The sequence below is a fragment of the Apteryx rowi genome, unplaced genomic scaffold (genome assembly GCF_003343035.1).
Source record: "Apteryx rowi isolate R43461 unplaced genomic scaffold, aptRow1 scaffold_307, whole genome shotgun sequence".
Taxonomy (NCBI): domain Eukaryota; kingdom Metazoa; phylum Chordata; class Aves; order Apterygiformes; family Apterygidae; genus Apteryx; species Apteryx rowi.
Genome location: NW_020449497.1, coordinates 885197 through 895985, shown reverse-complemented (window position 1 = coordinate 895985; position 10789 = coordinate 885197). Strand labels below are relative to the sequence as shown.

Here is a 10789-nt window from a genome sequence, read left to right as displayed (position 1 = left end):
TAAAATCGTGCTAAAATCGTGCTAAAATCGTGCTAAAATCGTGCTAAAATCGTGCTAAAATCGTGCTAAAATCGTGCTAAAATCGTGCTAAAATCATGGTATTAAGAGCAATGGTGTTTTTCATAGTATGAACTACTGCTAAGCAGCAAAATCCCAGTAAATCCAGTATTGGTGCAATAACAACCCCCCACATACACACTCCAACATTTTGTCATTTTTTCATTGCACCTAGGCTATACAACTACAATACTTGCCTAAATACAACAGTAAGCATTTATATAAGGCAACCTCTGATATATCACCTAGTTAAGAAGAATTTTTTCCCTGCTCAAATGTAAAGCAACCCCCAATTTTTCCTCCTATRTCGTCAACACTTAGCAACACCTGGCTTGCTGATGCATGCACTATTTTACACCCTCAATCCACCCAAAGCACATATTCCCCACTCAGCCATCATTCTAACTCTAAAGTGTTGCCCAGAAACACATCCAAGCACTAGATGAGTTCCAGCAGCAATAGGGCAAAACAGTGATTTCTGCTATTAGCAAATCACAGCTGATCCACACCCAATCAACTGACCAGCAGTATATTGCTTTTCTGAAAGGCAACTGTTCCAAGCACCCTTCGCTGTATTCATGCACTTTTTAACTAAAGGGCATATGAATAAGGCAAAGTATTTTCAGGGCAATTTACTTCATATTCACCCGTTACAAAAAGCAAGCAAAAAAGAACCCAAGCAAATAACCACCAACCCCCACCTCCCTCCTCCTCCCAAAAAAACACAGAAAGGACAGAGCTTTAATTATAAACATGTACTGCTTCTGGTAGGTAGGATTCCCTTTCTTCAGGGATGCTATACAGCAGAGGGATATCACTTAGCACTATCCTTATTTGCTATTAACTTTGTCTGCCTGGCACGCTTCTACTCAAATTTTTTTTAAAAGTCAGTCTAACCAAGAACTTCATTGCCTTTTCAAGCAAATATAGTAAGTGTGCTACACATAGTTTGTGGAAAAAAAAGGTAATGAAAAATCAGAGTTACTTGCTTTAGAAGAGGCTCCTTTTGATGTGGCGTTTCTGACAATCATATGCTGCAACCTTTATAGCTTGATGACCGTAAGAACACTGCCTAATTTTCTCTCCCCACTTGTCTCAGCCTTGAGTGCTGAATAAAACGAAACTACCACAAGTCTCAATGCATTTTCTCTGCACTGTGCTGCTCTAGTTATTCTTACACAAAAATTCTAGAAGTCATACACATTCCTATGCTAACTAGCTGAATATAAGCTAAATTCATCCTGCAATTAAGACAGCAAGCAGTCTGGACACAAGCACAGATGTGAATTTGGTTGCCAAAGTCTAAAATATTTCAAACAAGTTGGACAAAATAGCATTACATCTGGCTGAAAACAGACTGAGCCTCGGACTAGTCCACCATTGTTGCTGCACGTTAATTCAATGGAATATTTAGAACTTAAATCCTTGATCCTCAGTCCTGAAACCTCCTCACAGTATGGAGATTATCCATGACAATGATTAGATCCACTCAGAACTTCAACAGCTTACTTCCACCTGGAAATAAAAGACTGGRTTCCAGATAGCGTAGGAAAACTTGTATTTAAATTGGCCTCACATAAGCAGTAAGCAGACATTACCAAGGACTTTAAGAAAGCTGCCTCCTCTACTAGCACTGGAGCTACAGACACTCAGYACTTGAGAAAAATTACCACTAGCACAAATTTCGTTTCTAACACATCAGTAACAGTGAATTTAAGTCAAAGGACTCATAAGGTTTTAATTTTGCTATGAAACACTCACAGGCCAATATCTACACCCCTTTTACCATCAGAGTTAAGACTACTAAGGAAGATCAGGGAAAGCCCTTTCTGTAATGCAACAGAAAACGTTTTTATTCACTACTAGTAAATACAAATGCTGAACTACTAGCCATTAGAAACTAAGCTGATTTTAAGTTATATTTAAACAACAGTTAACTACTTGTATTAGCCCCCTCGTGAAGCATTTGTCACTTCAATAACACTGTAACACCATAATACTACTGAAAAGAAAATGACATGGCAATTAATGCAAAGAATATATATTACGACATACAAAATCCTTCCATAAAAAGTAAATTCCCAATTCCAATATTCTATGAAATATGGTAACACATCCTAATCACAAGTTTGCCAAAGTAACAGTCAAATGTAAAATTACAGATTGCTTAGGTCAAAGTGAGTTTCATCAGCAGCCTGGGGCAAGCATTTGGAGATCTCATCAACTCCACCCACCATGTTTTTTTCCTCTACAGTTTACAAATAATGTCTACTTAATTTATTAGTCTTAAATCCTACAGGATATCTTGAAAGTAACAATTCAGTTTCTTCAGATCAAGTTACGGATGTCGAACCACAGCACTTCCCTACAAATGTAGGAGGGCCTAGCGGAAAATGAATTCAAAACTGGAAGTGCTATAAATATGACGAGTCTTCAGAAAGCAATGAAACCTCAAAAAAAAATTTTTTTTTAATTTAAGGCCAAGCCTGCACAGCAAGCAGCCTTTACAAAGAAAGCACTTAATATTCAGCTCACCTGGTAGCCAAGAGGCAGTGACAATAAGTAACAGTTACTTATCTACTTTTGGACTGCTGACCATGTTAAGACGTGAAAAGCGAGCTGGAGATTAAGGGGCACGTATTATTGTACTTCAATGGATGCACATGTATAAACAAGGTTAAGACAGGGTGCAACCCACTCTTGATCAGATGAAGCCTATCTTGGTCCACCCCAGAACTGGCACTCCTCTGAACATCAATCATACATTATTCAACATCTTCCAATACTAATCTCACACAGCCTACAAAAATCTAACCCCTCATGTACCATGACATTAGAATATGCCCAATGGTCATTCACGGGAAGCAAATATGGAGACCCCCCCCCTACGACACTGCTTTGTAGCAGTCCTATGTTGTAGACTTCCTATAAAATTAGGAGATAGTACAGACATCCAGCAGGTGCTAGAAGTACACATAGAGACACCATACAAGCAAAGGGATCATATTCAATTTGTCTAGAATTTACCACCTTGGTGAAATGCAAATGCAGTTTTAATTGCCTTTTATTTTAGAAATTACAGAGAAAATAGACATAGTATTGTGCATGTGCACTGTCCTCTTCTTTAGCAAGTGAAGGCTTTATGACATACAAAGCTCAGTAGAGCAAGACTAACCAGTCCTCCTCCTCCTCCACTGCCTATCAAGGTTTATAGTCATCACTGCATTACATGCACACACCTCCCGACACAACCTTAGTAATGAGAGGAAACAACTATGTTCAACGAAGAGAACCCTTGGAGGAAAAACAAACAAACAAACAAAAAAGTCCATTATGTCTTACCTGACAGTGATGTTTATTATCAACAGCTCACTATGAATAATGTGGTGTCAAGAGACAAAGCTAGATTTTTTTTTTTTTTTAAGAAAAAGTACGTACAAATGTTTTATTTATTCTGTATTAAGTGAAAAGCAGGATTAAGCCTAAATAGACACATATAGGGAGTAATAACTAATATTAAACTGCAAAATATAATGTGCCTCCTGTTAATAGTCCCACATACACTGCAAATAGTTTCTATCTTAAGACCTATTTCATTCCATATTGATAATGTTTACATACATAAAAGCATTGAGTGGCAAACCTCTGCAGACACACAAACTTGCAATAAAAGTGGACTACAAATGTTTACAGCAAGATCGATTGTTTTTATAAACATTTTCAACTTAGGAGCTAGGCATGGCTAAATGCATAGCACTGGAAAAGGAATGACACATCAAAAGTGTGCCTTTTACTCCTGCTAAAAGTAGAGTATCTGCTTAGTTTTCTAAAACATACAGGTACCTGGCGGGAAAAGAAATATGAACATTGTCTGTTGTAATTTAAGTAAGCTACTTCTTGACGAAACTTTGCAACGCAATCTAAGCACAAACTATATGTAATATCCTGCTTGGTTCCATTAACAGCATCATATCCTCAGCAGACAACTTTACCTTGTCTCAACTGCTAACTTTCCCACTTTGCTAAAGATTAGGCTTTTATATTAAAGAAAAGACTTGTAGAAATGCCTGAGGAATAAAGATAAAAGATCCAATTCAATCACTAGAGTGTTGCAGAACTGAAGAGTGGCATACTGAAGCATAATCTTTCGAAAAATAAGACAGCCAAGGGAGTCTCATTATAGAGCCAGAATTGTTTCCCTACACGAGCTTCTGAAAAACACAGTACTACCAATAAAGAGCAACAAACTGGGCAGAAAAACAACCTCAAAAGCAGACAAATCTTTCCTTGTAAGAGAAAGTGGAAACAGCACAGGTTCTTCTGACTTACTCTTTTAAAAAAGTGGAAGACCCGCTGTCTCTTCAAGTCTGTTAAGAAATGCCTCCCATCTTTCTAAACTGGGATTCAGAGATTCCTTAGCTTCACCACATAAGCCTTTGCTGGAGCCAACTGCACTCACAGCCTTCAGGAGAGCAAGATTCACCCAGAATGTATATTGAGGACACATGTTTACTCCTCTTAAAATTTCTTTGAGGCTCAGAACCACTGCCTGACATACACTTAAAGATGGTCCCACCCTGAAGGTGGCTACATACATACATACCTGTTGCAAATGGTATTGTCAAGATACAGAGCTGAGACTAACTTCACACGTGAAGGAGACCTYAAAGATCTGGTACCATAGTATCCACCCTCTTTCCGAGTCAGACTGATGCATCCTAACCATTCAAAACACAGTTTCTTCTGAAGAACTTTCAACAGTAGGTCCTGATACTGATGTGGTTCAACTGTTTCCTAGATTACTGGAAAACTTTACAATAACTTAACAAGAGAGACCTACTAAGCATTCATAAGATGCAAAAATAGCAAAATGAAGCAGGTTCAGCTATACTTGCTAGCTCTTTGAGAAAGCTGTATAGTAGGTGTTCAAGTACAAAACCAAAACACAGGCAAAGCAACGAAGTAAAAACATCACTTTCAGACAGGAGATAGATAATTCCCCTCAGTTCACAATATATCATGCCAATAAACGGTAAACCTTGGGTCATACATATTTCTATGGTTATGTTTATACTTGCTTTATATTTCCTGTAAGCATTTGACTAAGAATAATTGAAAAAAGATTAGGGAATCAAATTAACCTGTACTCATTTTAGTCTTGACTTGCCAAAAATACCTATCTTTTAACCTAAACTAGCACCAAGCAAAGGCAAAGTTATCAGAATTTTAAAATCCACTGCCCATCCTGTATTCATAAAAGCCATTAAAAATAAATAAATAAATAAATATCAAATTCAGTCAGCAAGCTACTTCAAATAAAGTCCATGATATTTTTGCTTATCAGAAAATACTGGATGCCAAATAATACTATAATTTGAATACATACATATGAGAAAGACACTGTGCCCTAAATTTGACATATTTAGCTTTTACATACTTGAAGCTAACCATCTACTCTACAAAACCACAAAGTGGCCAAACAAAAGTTTTGGAACACTTGAAGACAGATGCTTTTAAAGAAAAATCATTCTTTCTTAGCCTTAACTACTAAAATAGTGTTTCTGGACTTAATCCTCAGCTTATCGATGATGCTGCTGTTTACTGAATAGACACCACAGCTTATACTAAACTAGTCACCAAATATCTTAAAGTAGGATGTACTTTTTTTTTTAAACTGTTTCATCTAAACCATTTGTTTTACCATTGTTATAACTTTATTTAGCAATTGTAATAATTCAGCGTGACAGCTTTAATCTGAAGGTTTTATCTGTATAAAAGATACGCTTAGCTCTTCCACAGTAACACATATAGTGTACCATGACGAAACTGAAGCCATAAATATGGAGGTCAAAGAAACCACTGCCTAACAGTTATCAACTCATGATATAAATTAACATCTTTTATAAGATGCTACATTGGTCCCTAAAAGGTATAAGTTCTGTTAGAGATTTGGCATCTCAGAAAGAGTAAGTGGTTTTGTCCTTTAAACTGCATTGCCTTATGGGAATCACACCACAGAAAGAAACTACACTCACTGCTTAGCCATTACCAACATACAGCTACCAAGCTTAGTAGCGTCCCTCCTAATGTTGCTATTAAGAGGGTGTTTGACATTAAGATCTGAAGTTCTTATGAAGTCCTTCCAAATTCAAGCATTASAATAAACATATCCTGAGACATCAGACTGTGCAACTGCAACCTTACCATCTTTCTCAGTAATTTCTTTAGCAGCAAGACCAGCTCAGAGTTGTCCATAGTCTTTCCTTTGTTCCTATCAAATGTGTCGAAAATACTGTTTATATGTCAACACTATAAACAAATCATGAAATGGATCAATTGATTAACAATACTCATTTCTGCTCTTGAAAAGATAGAATAAAAAAATATTCCTAACTGAGATAAATTCTGGCTACATCAGTTTAACAAGTTGTAACAATTACAATTTTTATTAAGAAAGTATAAACCAGTAAACATAAAATATGTGAATAGCCATTTACTACTGTTGTCAAATTCATCTTTCATTCCTGGCATATGCTTGTTTTGTTATGATCAGTTGAGCACACTTCTGTAGTATGAACAAGATCCCATTTTACAGGCATGCATTAGGATCAGCTGATCTCCTTTCACTGTGAGCGAATATGCTACACAGTAAAACCATCTGTATCAAGCCTTGATGAGTGGCAGGTCTCTAACTGACACTGGAGCAGTAAGTTTTAAGAAAATCTAGACAAATATCAAGTAGGGACATACAGGCAGTCATACAGCAGAAGAGCTATTCCAAGCTCATTGTGAACCAGTCTGCCTTGCAGACATTTGTGGAATCTAATTGGATTTTTTTTAAGTCACCTCAGTAAAGCTGCAAAAAGGCATATAGAGATAGACCTGTTACATTATCAGGCCTTCGTAAGTATCACAATTTTATTTTTACAGGATTGTTTCATGGCCTAAGTTACTCTGATTGCTCAAGCCAGAGTTTGCATGAACAAGAAAATCCTCATCAGCATCATGCTGAAAACCAGTCTCATCCATTGGAACTCTAGGCTCAGTATCTTTATCATTCTGGTAGTTTAAGTCCTCAAGCCTACAGAAACATTGCTTACTAGCTACTATAAAAGCTAGTCAGTCAGCCTTAATACATTCATAAGCACCTTTCCTATCTCCCATAATTCCCAACACAGATTCATCCCTGCTATATTTTACTGCTTCTCTCAGATCAGCTTCTAAATTTTCATGAGTTAAACCAAGAAAATCAGTTTCCTTGCCAGCTCCTAGCATTCCTTGGTTCACAACATCAGAAGCAACAAACAGTTAAACCAACAGGTTCTTAGAATAGATCCGAATCATCCTGAGTTCATTCTGCTGCTGTTTAGAGTCCAGACAACCTAGCAACTGTTGCTGACCAATCTGTTATTGCAGATTTTGGAATACATGTTCATAGTTYCTTCAGGAACTTAAGAATAAATAAAATTTCTGCAGTTTAACTGACCGCTGCTTAGCCTCCATAACCATCCCCACAAAAACAAAAACTACATACACTAAATACGTAACTGTAGTTCATTATATCTGAAATGACTTATCAGAAGAAATGGCATAAGTTATACAGTGAATGTGCTCATACCAAAGAGACCAATACCTTTCAAGCACTGAAAGCTTAACAGACAGGGGTGGACTGCTGTGCTCTAAAAACAGTAGATTTTTGGTAGTGTTTTTCCTGTAGTCTGCAGAATCCCAATCCCCAAGGTATTCTAATATCCTACATAGAAAATGCAGTAAAACCAATCCATAAACCCAATTACAAGACGGTATTTGTTTTTTTAATTAGTATGATGACAAAATAATGCCTTTAATCACATTTTAGAAGAAAGTTTCCTTGAAGAAGGACACACAGTCTGAGATCACATTCTCAGAGTATCAGTTTAGGCACACTTAACATTAAGTACTCCAAAAGTGCCCCGAAAGTAGAAAAACAGCAATAAATTATCTTAKTTCTTCAGCTGGACAGGCATACAAACCATTATGACCACAAGGTACATGTAATAGGGTCCACATTATGAAATCACTTACAGAATTTTAAATTGCTCACATTTAACATGAAGTTTAAATCTTAATTTGCAATCACTTAAAGTTCCAACAACCTGTGTAATACCTAAAATAGTCTTGGATGTCCATCTACATGATACCAACATTCAAGCTGATCCTCTAATGTATTCTACTATTCTTAAAAGTTGCTTTAACTGGAAGAACACTTCTCATACATTTTCTCCCTAATTTGTTAATGTATCTGAAAGTATAGTTTGTCTAGTTAGCTTCCTCTCTTTGGGCAACTTCTCAATGCCAGTGAGAGTCACTTAAGAAGTGGTAACAGAGACCAGAACTGGCAAATGATGGATTGATACAATCAGAATTGAACTCCATACTACTTTAAAGGTGAGACTGTCCATTTATGCATTAATAAACTAGGAACTATTGTTACATTGTCACTTGCTACATAGCTAGCACATTAAATCCTTACAAGGTTCTTAAATAGTATATCTTGTTTCATAACATATTAACAAGAGGCCTTATGGGCAATTAAAGTTATAATCCTTTATGGGAGAACTAGATTAAATGAAATGTTCTTGTACCTTTAGAATATAATTCTAAGTTTTTAGATGCAGTACATAAAAACATTTCATTTAACTTAGAATAATTTTGATGGCTCAATTTTGTTCTAAAGCTAGCAAAAAGCTGCCCTACCAAACTCAAGCCACAAAATAAGACAACTCTTTACACAAACGTACTCTAGAAAGACTGGATAGAAGCTGCTATTTCAATATGGATCTAATTAAAAATTATGTAATATCCATATTTCCTGGACATAACCTACAAAGGTTTCTTAGAAGTCTGTCTTGATCTCTTGATAGGAAAGAAAAATGGTAACAACAACAACAACAACAACAATCCAGTTCCTTTCCCCCCACCCCCAATTATGGGGGAAAAACACATACAGTGTAATCACAAGAGAACAGCCATACAGTACCACTTACTTACTTTGTGGCACAGACTACACACCTTATCCTCGAAAATGTTAGAATTAATCACCTGCTAAGCTTGCAGGGATGAGTCTAACAATACAAAAGAGCTACTCATTTATGAGCTGCGCAAATCTTTTCACTTTTCAACTTACATCAGTATAGTACTTCATCCAGTGGAAGATTTATGAAAAAGTGAGCTCCAACAAATATCTATTTTGGAAAAAAAAGAAAAAAATCTGGTCTGAAATACAACTTTGAACTATATTACTGGTTCAAATGTTTAATAAATCAGTGCTATTCTGCAATTAAATGAAGTCTTAAAATGCTTTAGCTCTTGAATGCAAATATTTTGCCATATACCTGTGTAACAGTATACCAATATACCATCAGATACAACATTGCATGTCTTGTACAGTGTTTTTCATGCTCACTTTTTGCAGTAAGTTAGCAAAAATATTTTCTATTTCAGCTCACAGTTAAAGATCTACCCAAGCAAACATATATTAAACTAGAATGTCTAAAGTCCTCTGCCTATTTTCTTATCCATTTCACCTACTTTTAACCAAGTCAATCCCATTAATAAACTGTAAGTACAGAGGCTGCATTTGTTTCTTCTTAACTATTTTTTAAATAGTCATATAAGTAGACTTTTGGACATAATTCAACAATAAATCAATTGCATGTGGAACCAGAAAGTGATCTAAAACAGATCAGGTATAACATCTATGTTCCAAAGACTTGGAATCCAGGTTCCAATCTCATCTAAAAAAATAAAACTAGGAAATGTCATCAAAATGCTATAAAACAGAGGCCAGTTAGCTAATCTTTATTGCATGACCTCTGAATAAATGCATTTCTGTTCTAATTAGAGAAGTGTATTCTGAAAAAAACACTTATTCCTCCTCTACTTTTCCTTATTATTTCAATTTATAACTACCATTTAACAGATCATAGGCACCAATTACCTGCTTTTAGGATTGTCAAACAACAAAAAGATTTTTTTGGTTATGTTATGTTCTGGGCACCAATCCTATTTGACTTTTAGATACGTTTCGTCCAAATCTGCTAGGAAAATATGTTCTGGGAAGAGAACAGACTTGAATTAATTCAATTTTGAAATTTATCCTTCAACCACTACAGTTTTGCAATTCTAACAGAAGTATGATATAATTTACTTCAGGAGAGGCATCTCAAGCACATATTCACTTCCTTTCATTTTAGTTTCTTGAACTCCGAACTGGAAGAAGCTTAAAGTTTATGGTCTATACGTAGACTTTGGTAGAAAACTACTGAAACCGTTCTACTTCTAGTTTGCCTATTCAGTTCTGTGTGAAAATTCAGATAAGTTTAAGTACAAATAAATGAACAACCTGGAAAAAATCTGGCTGCAGTTGAAAAGAAAGCTTTAAAAGGGGTAAAAAAAAGTTTTAGAACTAGAATATTTTATGCTGTTATCTGGCATGTTAGGATAGTGATAGCAAGGAATCATATCACAAAACAAGTTTTAAATTCACTTTACACTTACATTAACCCTTCCCATTGTATTTCCATGGAATATCACTGGAAACCTGAGAAACTTTTTGGTCAAATCTGAGTTACTGAAATATATATATATTTTTAAACACAGTGGGCTAAAGTGTTACAAGCTGCTACTTCAAGCTTGTTTAAGAGAAACGTATGATGCATATCTGGACAACTTCAGCCCAAAATATATTTTG

General features: G+C 35.8%; 1 protein-coding gene across 2 annotated transcripts in view; it reads right to left on the bottom strand.

Moving 5' to 3' along the window:
• Positions 1 to 9281, bottom strand: part of PAFAH1B1 (platelet activating factor acetylhydrolase 1b regulatory subunit 1) — a 32705-nt gene extending 23424 nt beyond the window's left edge. For both annotated transcript variants that reach the window (XM_026070266.1, XM_026070267.1), the window contains exon 1: positions 9224 to 9281. The gene's annotated coding sequence lies outside the window, so the exon portion shown is untranslated. The remainder of the gene's footprint in view (positions 1 to 9223) is intronic.
• Between the last annotated feature and the right edge of the window lie 1508 nt (positions 9282 to 10789).